Below are 12,163 nucleotides of genomic sequence, written 5' to 3' on the forward strand. Positions count from 1 at the left end.
TTCTAGATTCTCCTCAGTCCTTCTGGAAGTTCCTTTCACCTTTCTCCTGGGTTGCAATCTCTTTCTTGGACCCTGCATTCCTCCATTTCTTATTTATGTGCTCATTTTGGTCAGACGTACCCTCCAGTATCTTAAGAATGAATGTGGAGAAACTGCATTTTGGGGAACCTGACTTGTCTGAAAACATCTTTCTATTTTTGACTCCTTACTGATGCTAAATATAGAATTTTTGCTTGGAAATTATTTTTCCTTAGAATTTTGGAGGCATTTTCCTGATGACTTCTAGATCCCGAGGTTGCTGTGGGAAGTCTTGTGTTGTTTGAATCCGCTCCCCTTGGTTGCTCCCTCCCTTATCTGTATACAGGATTGTAGGATGTTCTGAGTGTGGCCACTGATTTTGCTGTACATCTACGGCCACTTCTGTCCGAAGACTCGTGTCTCCCTGTTCTGGAAATTTTTCTTGAATTATTTCTTCGAAATAATCAGCTGACAATTTTGATGTACAACTTGATAAACATTTTTATTTTCTTCACTTTTTTCTGAAGCTTCTTCATTCAGATGCTAGATGGCCTGGGATCCTCTAATTTTCTTGTGGTTTCTATTTTCCATCTCTGGTTCCACTTGCTGCAATACAACCTCCACCTTTTGTCCTGTTGTTGTGTTGAATATTTTAGCTCTGCCATCTCGCATCTTTCTGGGGGTCTGAATTATGGTTTTCCTTCCTCCCCCTTTCTCCATTCCTCCTTTACCACTAAAAGTGTTGCCACTATTTCCTCTGAGTTTCTTTGTGCTACTAATTTGTTTTAGACTCTCACTTTTTAGTTAAGGGTTTTCCTCAAGTCTATGGTGAACTTTGTCTCTTCCTATCTAGGAGATCAGAATCAACAAAACCATTGGTAGCTTTTTTTTTTTTTTTTTTTTTACATAGGACAGATTTATAGAAGATTAAAGCATCTGGGGAACCTGCAATGGTCAAAATCTCTTGATCTTCATTTCGTGGGCTGAGAAGTTGATTTTTTCACCCCCAGAGAGGAATTCACCAAATTCTTGACTTGTATGGGGAAGGGGTGTAAGTCATAGCCAATCTATTAGTACCCATGAGCATAATCGAAAATAGAATCCAGGGATCTCACTGTTCCGTGTGAAGATTTTTATTTAATTCCCTTTTGCTTTCAGTAACATATTCCCGTCTTCAGCTTGCCTATTGATCCATTTCTAGAGTCCTATTGCTTCATCCTCTCCAAGAGAATAAACTTCCTATCTTCTGCCAGCATGGGGAAGGCACAGCTACTACTTCTTATATACCCTTTTAACTGGTTTTCATTTTTCAACCCTGCATTCTCCTTTATTTGAGAAGCACTTGGTGTTTCCAATTCCCAAATCCTAATGAAGTTCTTTGATAGAAAAGCAACTTCAACTTTGCAAATCATCTAAGTCAATAACTGTTCTCTGTAGACTTGATAGCTTCTAAATTTTGATGGTATGTCTCTTTTCCAATCTCTTGAAGATCTGTGCCCTTTCTATTCTTCTTCTATTGTTTTTGCATAATTTCAAGAGAAGCAGAAATAAGCATAATATTTCAATCTATCACTTTGAACCAGAACTTAAGACAATGTCTATAAATAAAGGAAGCTGCTCATCTGAATGACAATGGCACATGTATGTGCCAGGCATGCTTTTCTTTCAGTCTGTAGGTAAGTTGAGATATACAATTGTTCATGACAATTAAGTTCATGAACTCATCCTAGAAAAAGTGCTACATACTTCATTGCTAAATATCACTATGGTCACCTTTGAAAGCACTCCCCTTGGGATGCTAGGCATTGCCACCAGCACCTAGTCCACCGTTCAAAGCAATTTTGGAACTCTTTTTCTGGAATGGCCATGAAAGCTGTCATTGTATTACTCTTGAAATTCTTCCTTTCAATATTTCCTTTATCTATGGGTTAAAAAAAAATCACCTGGGGCCATATTAGGTATCAGGGGAGTAGAGAAAGTGTTCAAGTACAGTTATTTGTTTACTGCCTAAAAACTTCCTCACAGAAAGTTATATGTGAGCTGGTGCATTGTTGTGATGCAAGAGCCATGAGTTGCTGGAAAAAAGTTCAGGTTGTTTTCATCTAATTTTTGCATGCAGCCTTATCAGGGCTTCCAAATAGTAAACATGGTTAATTGTTTGTGCAGTTAGTACCCATTCATAACGAACAGTCCCTGTGACATCAAAAAGGGTTAGCAACATAGTTTTAACTCTTGATTTGGACCAATAGAATTTTTTCAGTCTTGGACAATTGACTGACTTCCATTATGCACTTCGACACTTTGTTTCAGAGTCCTATTGGTACACAAACATTGAAACATGATAATATGGTGATAACATGGCCCAAAACATCATCTTTCCTCTCCAAAGGGTCTTGGAAAACTTTGACTCTCCTTTGCTTTTGTTCATCAGTGAGCTCCTTTGGGACCATTTGTGCATGTACCTTTCTCATGCCAAGATGTTCAGTTAAGATTTTCCTAACTATTTCTCTATAGATATATATTTGGTCTGCTATCCTTCTCTGACAATTTTGATGTATAACTTGATAAATATTTGCAATATTTTCATCGGTTCTGCTTATTACTGGCCACCATCACTTCATCAGTGATGCTTTCTCTCCACTCAGAAAAACATTTAATCCATTGGTATGCTGCCATTTTCTTCATGGCCTTATCCCCATAAACTTGGACTAACTAATGTCCCTCATTTCACTTCTGCTCTTGCCAAGTTTAACAAGAAATTTACAAATGTTTATTCATTGCTATAATTCAATCTCCAACATTCTTGTGACAGCACACGAAAATACACAACAACAATAAGGAATGCCCCTCAGGGTGCTGCCATGCACAACTGTGAGACACTTATATACCAAGGTTATAAAACCTTACTGAGTTGTTTGTACAGTGCTGCCAATTTAAGCACCTGGTGGTAAGTTAACAAACTTAATTTTCATCCCTCTATGAATATGTATACTTGTGTTATATTCATGGCAACTTTACAGCATCACAAACTGAGACAACGTACTCATAGTACTGTGAGCAATCAGGAGGTACTGAAGGTTTTTGAAAATGAGACAAAAGAAAAGCAGAGGTTTTAGAAAATGGTGCTTCAGAAAATGGAATAAATGATGCATTGGATATAGGAAAGGCTAATGGTAAAGAAACAAGAATAAAAGTTTTATCAATAGCTGAGCATAAGATAATAAGGTCTGTACAGGGGGAAAGGGTAAAAAGGGTAATTCATTCAGCCACTTATAGAGAGAACATTAAGTGCCAGGCATTTTGCCAAATGCTGGATTCATAAATGTGGCAGGTTGTATTTTCCAAAGATGGCAGCATGGATATTTCTCAGTCCATGTGTTATTCTTTATGTGTGATATGGTCCCTCCTCCATGGGATTGAAGAGATGGGTTATAGTCCTTCCTCACTGACTCTGAGTGGACCTAGGACCATGACAAAGCAGTTCTGCATGACTGAACTAAGTAATAAAAGGCCATGCAGCTTCTGCCTGGTTCATTATCTCTCGGGACACTTGCCTTTGGAGCCCTAAATAGATGTTTCAGGTGTCTGGCTACCCTGAAGTTATCATGTAGGGGAGACCACAAAGAGAGCCCACATAGATAACGATAGCCACCTATAGGGCCCCAGATCTTTGAATGTTCCTAGCCTAGGCACCAGATAGATGAGTGGTGAAGACTTGGCAATGATCCCAGCCCTGTTGTGACAATTGTGGAGACACCTGAGTGAGAACTAGTTGAGCCCAATTAAACTCCAGAACCATGAGCTATAACCACAATAATAAATGTGGTTTTAAGACACTATGTTTTGGGGTGGCTCGTTATGCAGCCATAGAGAAGGGTAAATCAATAACTACAGTGCCATGCAATGTCTCATAATAGTTGTGCTAACATTGCACAATTGCATTACAGGACAGGAAATGCCTGCTTCTGCCTGCACAGTGTGGGAAAGAAGGTGGTAAAGTCTGACAGGCTTCTGGAGGGGTGGTGACATATGAGCTGCAACCTTAAGCATGAGCAGGTGTGTGTCAACTGTGTGGTGGAAATGGAAAGAAAGAGATGGATGAAGGCAGGAGAAAAAAGAATTGACAGCATTTTGAGACTGCTTCACTATGGAGGAGGGAACAAGGGAAGAGAGAAACTATGAATGGCTATGAGGTCTTTAAACTTTCCTCTTATTCATGTAAAGATATTCTGGTACCAGTGGCCATTGCCTCAGTAGCCTCTTTCACCTTGTTTAAATTAACTTTACCTGAATTAGGTCAAAATGTACCATGTTCCATGAAAGAGTCTTTACTGGTGGATACAAGGCAGAGCCTGGAATCTAGAGGTAGACAGCGATATTCTCTGACAACTAGTGCAGACCTCCTCTCTCTAATGAGACTGAAGGATTGGCTGCGGTTGTCATGCAGCTAGGCATGAGTGAATCTGTGATTCATGCTCCGAGCCCCCTCTTCACACCTGCTGGTATGCTCAGGCTGTGCTCCTCTCCTGGTGTGCACACCTGCACACATGCTGAGATGAAGAGGGCTCACTTCCCAGGCTTTTGGCTCACTCAGCTCTCTGCATCAGCCCATGACTAAGTGATGTGTTGGGGGTAGGGAAGCAGGCAGCCCTGTGGAGATGAGAGGAGAAATAAGCCTTTTCCTGGAAAAGGACTTCTTGTATTCTCTTCTGATCAAGAGCAAGAAGGAAATTTAATTAAGAGACAGCACTTAATGACAAGGAAGGAAAATGGATTATCTCGTGGATTCCTTTGCTGATGGAATCTTCCAGCCACCCTGGCTAAGCAAGTGGACTATGGGAGAAGGATTCACTGCTGGGGAATGCTCCAACATTAAATTTCAGGACAGGAGCCCCCATGATGCAGGTCCAGACTGTGGCCTTCCTACCATTTTGGATATTCCTCAGCTCTAGAAACACACCTGCAAACACGCATATCAGACTTTCCCAGGAAACGAAGGCACTTTGCATGGTCACATTTCCTTGTTATACCCTCACACTCCTGCCCCATGCATGAGCCACATTTGTTTCTGATGCACGGCATATGTTTTCATGTCTTTCTTGCTTGCTTCCTTCTTTCTGTCTGGATTCCTCTTTCCTCACCTAGTGGACTCGTCCTCACCCTCAGAAGCAAAGTTCAATGGCACTGTCTCTGTAAAACCCTTCTAAAGTAGAGTTGGTTGCTTCTGTTAGATGTCGCTTTAGTTCATTGGCAGTAAAGTACAAAAGCTATGAATATGGATTTTAGGGTCAGATAGGCATGAATTCAAATCCTGATTAGCAGGATTACTAATTCTGTGTTTGGGGCAAGGTAGTTGTATTAGTTTCCTATAGTTGTAATAAAGTAATACCAACTAGGATGGCTTAAAATGATAGAAATTTATTATGTCATGGACCTGGAGGCTGGAGGTCTGAAATCAAGGTATCAGCAGGTCCATGCTCTTTCTGAAGGATCTAGAGATGGGTCCTTTTTCGCATCTCCTCACTTCTGGCATTTGCCCACAATCCTTGGCGTTCTTTCATTCCTCGCTGCACCAATCCGCCTTGTTTCTATAAACACTTGGCTGCATTCTCCCCACACATCCCTGCATTATCTTCCCTCTGTGTGCATCTGTCTCTGTCCAAATCGTTCTTATAAGGACACCAGTCATATTGAATGAGGGCCCACCCTAATGACCTTATTTGAACTTGATCGTATCTGCAATGAACTTTTTTCCAAATGAGGTCCCACTCACAGGTACCAGGGCTTAGAACTTCAACCTATCTTTTTAAGACACACAATTCAACCAATAGTAGTAGTTAATCTTTCTAGGCTTTAGATTTCTTATCTGAAAAGTAGAGGATTATAACAGCAGCAAAGCCAAGGAGCTATTGTGGAGATTCAATTTAACGACACCTCTGAAGCATTAGGTGGGATGCTTAGCAAATAACCCTCAACAAAAGGTGACCTTATTAAGGACAGAATCCATCTGGTAAGAGGAAGTTCAACTTTGCATTCTCAACTTCTATGCCCCAAAATGTGTTTCCATCTTGAGATTTCCCACTAAACCCACTACAACTGCCATATGTACAGAAACCTTTCTAACACCTAGGTGACAGGGGCAGTGATGATTATAAAATGATCACCAAAGGAAAAGTGACTGTTAAAGAGGAGAAAAGGAAGCATGGTCTGACCCTTTTACATCTCAGATTATGACTGATCCCAGTTTGATTTTATGAATGGAGCTGGCCTCCTCATACTGAAGATGGGTACCATTTGAAGGAGAAGCTACCAGACCGATTTTATTTCTGTCTTGTGTAATTCATTGGAGGGACTCTGTAGGTTTCCCAGGAAGGATCTTGACTCTTGTCCCAAATATTCACACGATTTCAGCACCGGAGACCCTAAAAATTAGGCTATCACAGAATTCCCTTGTCTGTCTTATGCATTGTCCCAAACTCAGTGAAGTTGCCCAGCCCTCAGGAAGAATGCTGAGGGTGAAATGCAACCTCATGATCTTCCTGGCCTTCCTCCCCCTAAGGAAACATCCTCAGAGGCCCTTTGTGTCAGTGCTCAAATGAAAGCCATCAGCAAAATTTTATTTCATCTGGGGAGCCCTTCTGGTCCAGACTCTGTTGCCTCTGCTGTGTGATTATTCCTTGTTCTTCAAAATCAATAATATGCAAAGCAACAAAGACTAATTTTATTCTCTGGAACTTGACAGTGCAAAATATTTTAGGTGATGGTCTGTGACTGGTTGATTTAGGAAACCGACCAACCCAACAGCTGAATGTAACACAGCAGTACAGGAGCCATGGGATGATCATATGTACACATATACAGTGTACCATGGAAGGCGATTGAAACGCAATTCAGCACATCCCATGTAACTCTTGGCTTTTGCTTTTTTCTTTTAGGAAATAACTATTTCAAACTATTTCCAGTATAGGTCAGGTTTAGAAAATACTTCTATTACTAAGGGCTCTCTGAAGAACAGGATATACATCTAAAGAGGAAGAGATTTGTCATAAGGAATTGACTCATGCGATTATGCAGGCTGACTAGCCCTCAGAGCTGCAGTTGGGAATCTGAGATCCAGCAGAGCTGATGTGCAGTTGAGTCTGAGTCCAGAGGTCTGAGACCCAGGATAGTTAATGGTGCAAGTTTCAATCTGAAAACCAGACTTAAGACCCAAGAAAAGCTGATATTTCAATTTGAGTTTGAAGGCCGGGAAAAACTAATATCCCAGCTCGAATTGATCATTCAGGAGTTATTCTGTCTTATTCATGAGAACATTGGTCTTCTTTTCTAGCCAGACGTTCTACTGATTGGCTGAGGCCCACCCACCTTAGAGAGGGCACCTGCTTTATCTATTCTGATTCAAATGTTAGTCTCATCTAGAAACATCCTTATAGGCACATCCAGAATAATGCTTGACCAAATGTCACAGGAAGCCTCTTGTGGCCCAGTCACACCTACAATTAATCATTAAAATAATCTAGTATTTTAGTACGATAATCATCTAGTAAAATAATCATTAAAATAATCTATAAATCTAATATTTATACAGTTCAGAGTATGGGCTTTAGATTCTGAAAGCCTGAGTTCAGGTGCATGCTCAGCTATTCCTAGCTACATGACCTTGGGTAGGTAACTTATTATATCAGTGACTCCATTTCTTCAGCTCTAAAATGGAGATAATAGTACCTACCACGTAGGTTTGGTGTAAAGATTAGTTTCAGAAAAATACTCAGCATAGCACTTGGCCCAGAATAAATGTTCAGTATTCACTATTTTATTCCTTTTTCCCCTGCTTCCTCTGTTTCTCCCTTTCTTCCTTCGTTCCTTCCTTCTCTGTGTATTTATAAATCATACAAGATAGGGAATATAAAGATGACCAGATATGGTTCCTGCCCTTGAGCAGCTTACAGTGTAGCACAAGGGAACAAGTTTATGAACAAAGACCACCTGCATAGTCCTGAGACGGCAGTAAACACCATCTACAGCGGTGGGCACAGAGGAGTGGCAAAAGCCTTAGGGGTTCCACATGGCTTATCGTTGTTGTACAGGGTGTGGAATAGACATCCCCATCTGGCAATTCCTTATTCTGTGGGTGTTGAAACCAGGCTGGGCCAGCAACCGGCAACTTCCCTCAACACCTCTCGGCTCCTTTCTCTCCTTGCGACCAGGTTCTTAGAAATGTCTGTTCCATCTTCCCACCACCACGCCTCCCCTCCCTCCCAGACCTGCTGCAGGCGGGTTTGAATGTCTATGCCTCCGCTAAAACTTTGGAAGCCAACTACAATAGTCGGCTTTAAATTCGTGCGCTGATTTTTTGATTGACTTTGTATCTTCTTCTCTTTAGAAACTGTCCTGTTTTACTTCCATGCTCCCATTTTCTGCTTTTCCTCCTCTTGCTCTTCCTCTTCCTTTCTTCCTGCCCAGTAAGTGGTCCACACTTCCTCTTTCGGATATCTTTTTCCTTGGCCTGTGTCTGACCTCAACTTTCATGTGTGCGTGCTGAGAGTTTCATCTTAGTTCTCACTTCCGGATTGTGGGCTTGTGTCTTGAATGTTTCTTCCTATATTCCTTCTATAGTATCTCAGATACAACATATGTTCATGATTTTATTATTTATTTATTTGTGACGAGATCTCACTCAGTCACCCCGTGTTGAATGCTGTAGTGTCCTAGTTCACAGCAACCTCAAACTTTTGGCCTTGAGCAATCCTCTTGCCTCAGCCTCCCAAGTAGCTGGGACTGTAGGCATCCGCCATAGCACCTGGCTAGTTTTTCTATTTTTAGTAGAGATGGGGTTTCACTCTTGCTCAGGCTGGTCTTGAAATCCTGAACTCAGGCAATTCACCCATCTCAGCCTCCCAGAGTGCTAGAATTACAGGTGTGAGCCACCATGCCCAGCTGTTTATGATTTTAGTTCATGACATCAAAAAATCAGAGCAAGCATTTAAAGCAGACTATTGTAGTTGGCTTCCAAAGGAGAAGTTTTAGTGGAGGAATAGAAATTCAAATTGAAATAGTTAATCAGACCAGATACTTGGGAATCTCTAGTTTTCTCATACATAGCCTTTCAATTCTAGGAGCAAAATGTCTTTTAAATTTGTTATCTATTTTCTATTCCTCATTGACAGTGTCTTCCCTCTGACCTTCATCATCTTTCTCTTCATTCACTGCAACAGACTCCAGACTGATCTTAATACCTCCAGTCTCCCCTTGGTCCAACCTGGAGACCTCATACTGTCAGTTATCATAGATATGTTTAAGCACACTCTTGCTGAAAACCTTTTTTTGGCTATCAGTTTAGAAAAAAAGTCCAAACTCTTTTTCCCCAAGCAGCCTTGGGGAAGAAGTTAGTTCCATGTTGCATGAGAGTATGTATGAGAATCCAGGAACATGAACTCTGTAGGCAGGTGGATGTGCAAGTCTATGGTTCTAAAGAGAGGCCTATATTAAACATTTGGTCTTGTAATATTCATAAATTCTTATTTTGATTAGCTATGGATCCTTTGAAACAGTTATCAGAAAATTGGCTTCAATTTTGTTCATAAAATGATTTTGTCTTAGACTTCTGCAATTCTCATAATAACTAGTATCATGCTCTCAGTGAATACTTGGTGATTGGTTAGGCAAATGTATGTGTGCTTGTTAGTATTTTATACTTTATCCTTTTTTTTTTTCATATTTCACTACCTAAGGCTTCCAGTATGATGCTAGCTAAGAGCGGTGATAAAATAGTATATAAAACCAGTGTATGGTGCCCCATGATTGCATTAATGTACAAAGCTATGATTTAATAATAAATAAATAAATAAATAAAAATAAGAGTGGTGATAGAGGACATATGTATGTTCTTTAAAAAAAGTTTGTATCATACACCTTTTTGGGGTGGGACCTAATTACAAGAGGGACTTTGCCTAACAAATGGAATCAATGTAACCTGGTTCTTTGTACCCTCAATGAATCCCCAACAATTAAAAAAAAAAGTTTGTGTGTAACTGTGGAATGCGATAGAATTATCTGACACAATTGGTTAGCTAGGTTGCCTTAAAACTGGGGCGATATTGTAGGAGAAACTGCTGGTTGTACCCCAGTTTCCATTCCCCTATTCTTTCATTGTAATCGAATTTTAACTGAGTATGTGACCTCCCAGAATAATTACTACTTTTCCCAGCTCCTGTATAGAAGTGACCATATGATGGGAGATTGGATGTAAGCTGAAAAGTGAGGCAACTTCTAGGAACTATTCACAGAGCTGGATAGCCTGTATCCCTCCTGAAATTATTTTCTGTGTTGTCCTTTCTGCATCCTGGATTGAGGATGCTGCCATCTTGGGCCATAGGATGAGGGCAATGGTGGAGTTGTAACCTGAAAGGAGCCAAGAGCTTTGCTGGAACACAGCCACTCTGAACTGCCTGTCTGAGCTGACTTTTGTATGTGAGAGAAATGAACAATTAATATTTTGTATAGGCCACTACCATTTCTTTTTGCAGTCTCCATGATTCAGAGAGAGCAGACAACAAGCTGTTAGCCCACCTGTTTCCTGTCACTTTCCATTTCCTTCCCTGTTTCTATGAAATGATTTTTTCCTACTCAGACTCATAGTGAACTCCCTGTCTTGTCGAAAGAGGAGTCTTAAAACATTATGCAGTGAGCCAGTTGTCACTCTTGTGTTCCCAGAGCCCAGTGCTATGAGAAATGTGTACACAAGGGCTGGGGACCAGAGGGCGCTATGTCCTCTGAAATGAGGACATCTAAATAGGAAGAGACTAGAGTCAAAGGCCATGCTGGGTGACAGAAATAGCAAGTAGAAAGCTGTAGAAGCAGGACAGGGCTGGTACTTTTCAGTGAATTGCGAGGAGTCAGCATGGCTGAAGTACAATTTGGGTAGCTGAGTGTAAAGGCTAAGTAGTTGATAAAAGCCTACTGGGAAAAGTTCTGTTGTGCTGAGGATCTCAACTCTCTCAGGTCCATTTAGAACATTCTTCCCAAAGAAAATCAAGAAGAAGGGAATATCTTTGTTATCTAATTCACCTGTATAAGTGCGGAAGTTAAAGCAACCTCATACCTATTGGTTCATCTTTCAGAAGGAAACCGGGACCAAGGCAAGTCTAGGGAAGTAGCAATGGAAGAAAAGACAACCCAGTCACGCAGCTCCAAAAGGACCTGTTTCAAAACTTTTTCTCCTATCCAGTTTGCACAAGACCTCAAATTCTACCATCAGTGATATATTTATTAATTCTCATGTACAGTGTTGCTGAGCTGAGATAAGGAACAGGGGACATGAAGAGGAAGGAAGATCATTTGCTTCCAAATTTTGCTGTTAGCTAACACTGGTGAAAGGTCATGTGACAAGGCAACCCAACAAGAAATTAAAGAACAAAAATGATAGAGGGTAAACGAGACCTGGGAGGAAATTTCCCCGTCACTGAAGGAGCAAGCTGCCAGCCAGAGCAGCAGGTGCAGCTCAGATAAGGAGAAGTCAGAGGGCTAACGCTGCCAGTAACATCTCCCTTACAAGTGTTTACGCAGACAATCTGCCTGGGTAGGGAGGACACTCTCCCAGTAGGCTGTTAAGGAGAGCTGACAGATTCAGGAGGAGCAGCATGCAGCTGATACTGCAGCGTGGGGAGCAAAATGTGTTGGCTGCCTAACGTGAGTTGTCCTCGCCATCCCTGCCCTTCCATTTGTGTTCCCCAGAGCAGGTTCAGCCTCACTTGCCAGAAAAAGGCAGGGGGTAGGACGATTGCTGGCCTCATGCCCACTGGGGGATCTGCTGGGAAGATTTTGCACATGCTGCTGAGTGCCCAGTGGCACCCAGGGTTCCCTTTTACATTCTTAATTACCCTGAAATTCAGCCACACGGTCCCTCTGCCTGCCTGGACCAGTCAGTGCTTGACAGCAGCTGGTATTAGAAACCGACCCATGCTCCAAGAGCCCTCAGGCTGCTTCCTCACTCCCTCAGGGGCCTCCCAAACCAGTGAGAGGAATGTGAAACTATATGTGCACGTGTGCACACGCGTGGGCACATATGTGAGCGTGGCTTTCTGCATTTACCTTTTGCTTCTGGACGATGTTCTGCACGCATATGTAAATGTACATGTATGGAGGG

This window comes from Nycticebus coucang, chromosome 6 (genome assembly GCF_027406575.1).
Source record: "Nycticebus coucang isolate mNycCou1 chromosome 6, mNycCou1.pri, whole genome shotgun sequence".
In the NCBI taxonomy this organism is placed as follows: domain Eukaryota; kingdom Metazoa; phylum Chordata; class Mammalia; order Primates; family Lorisidae; genus Nycticebus; species Nycticebus coucang.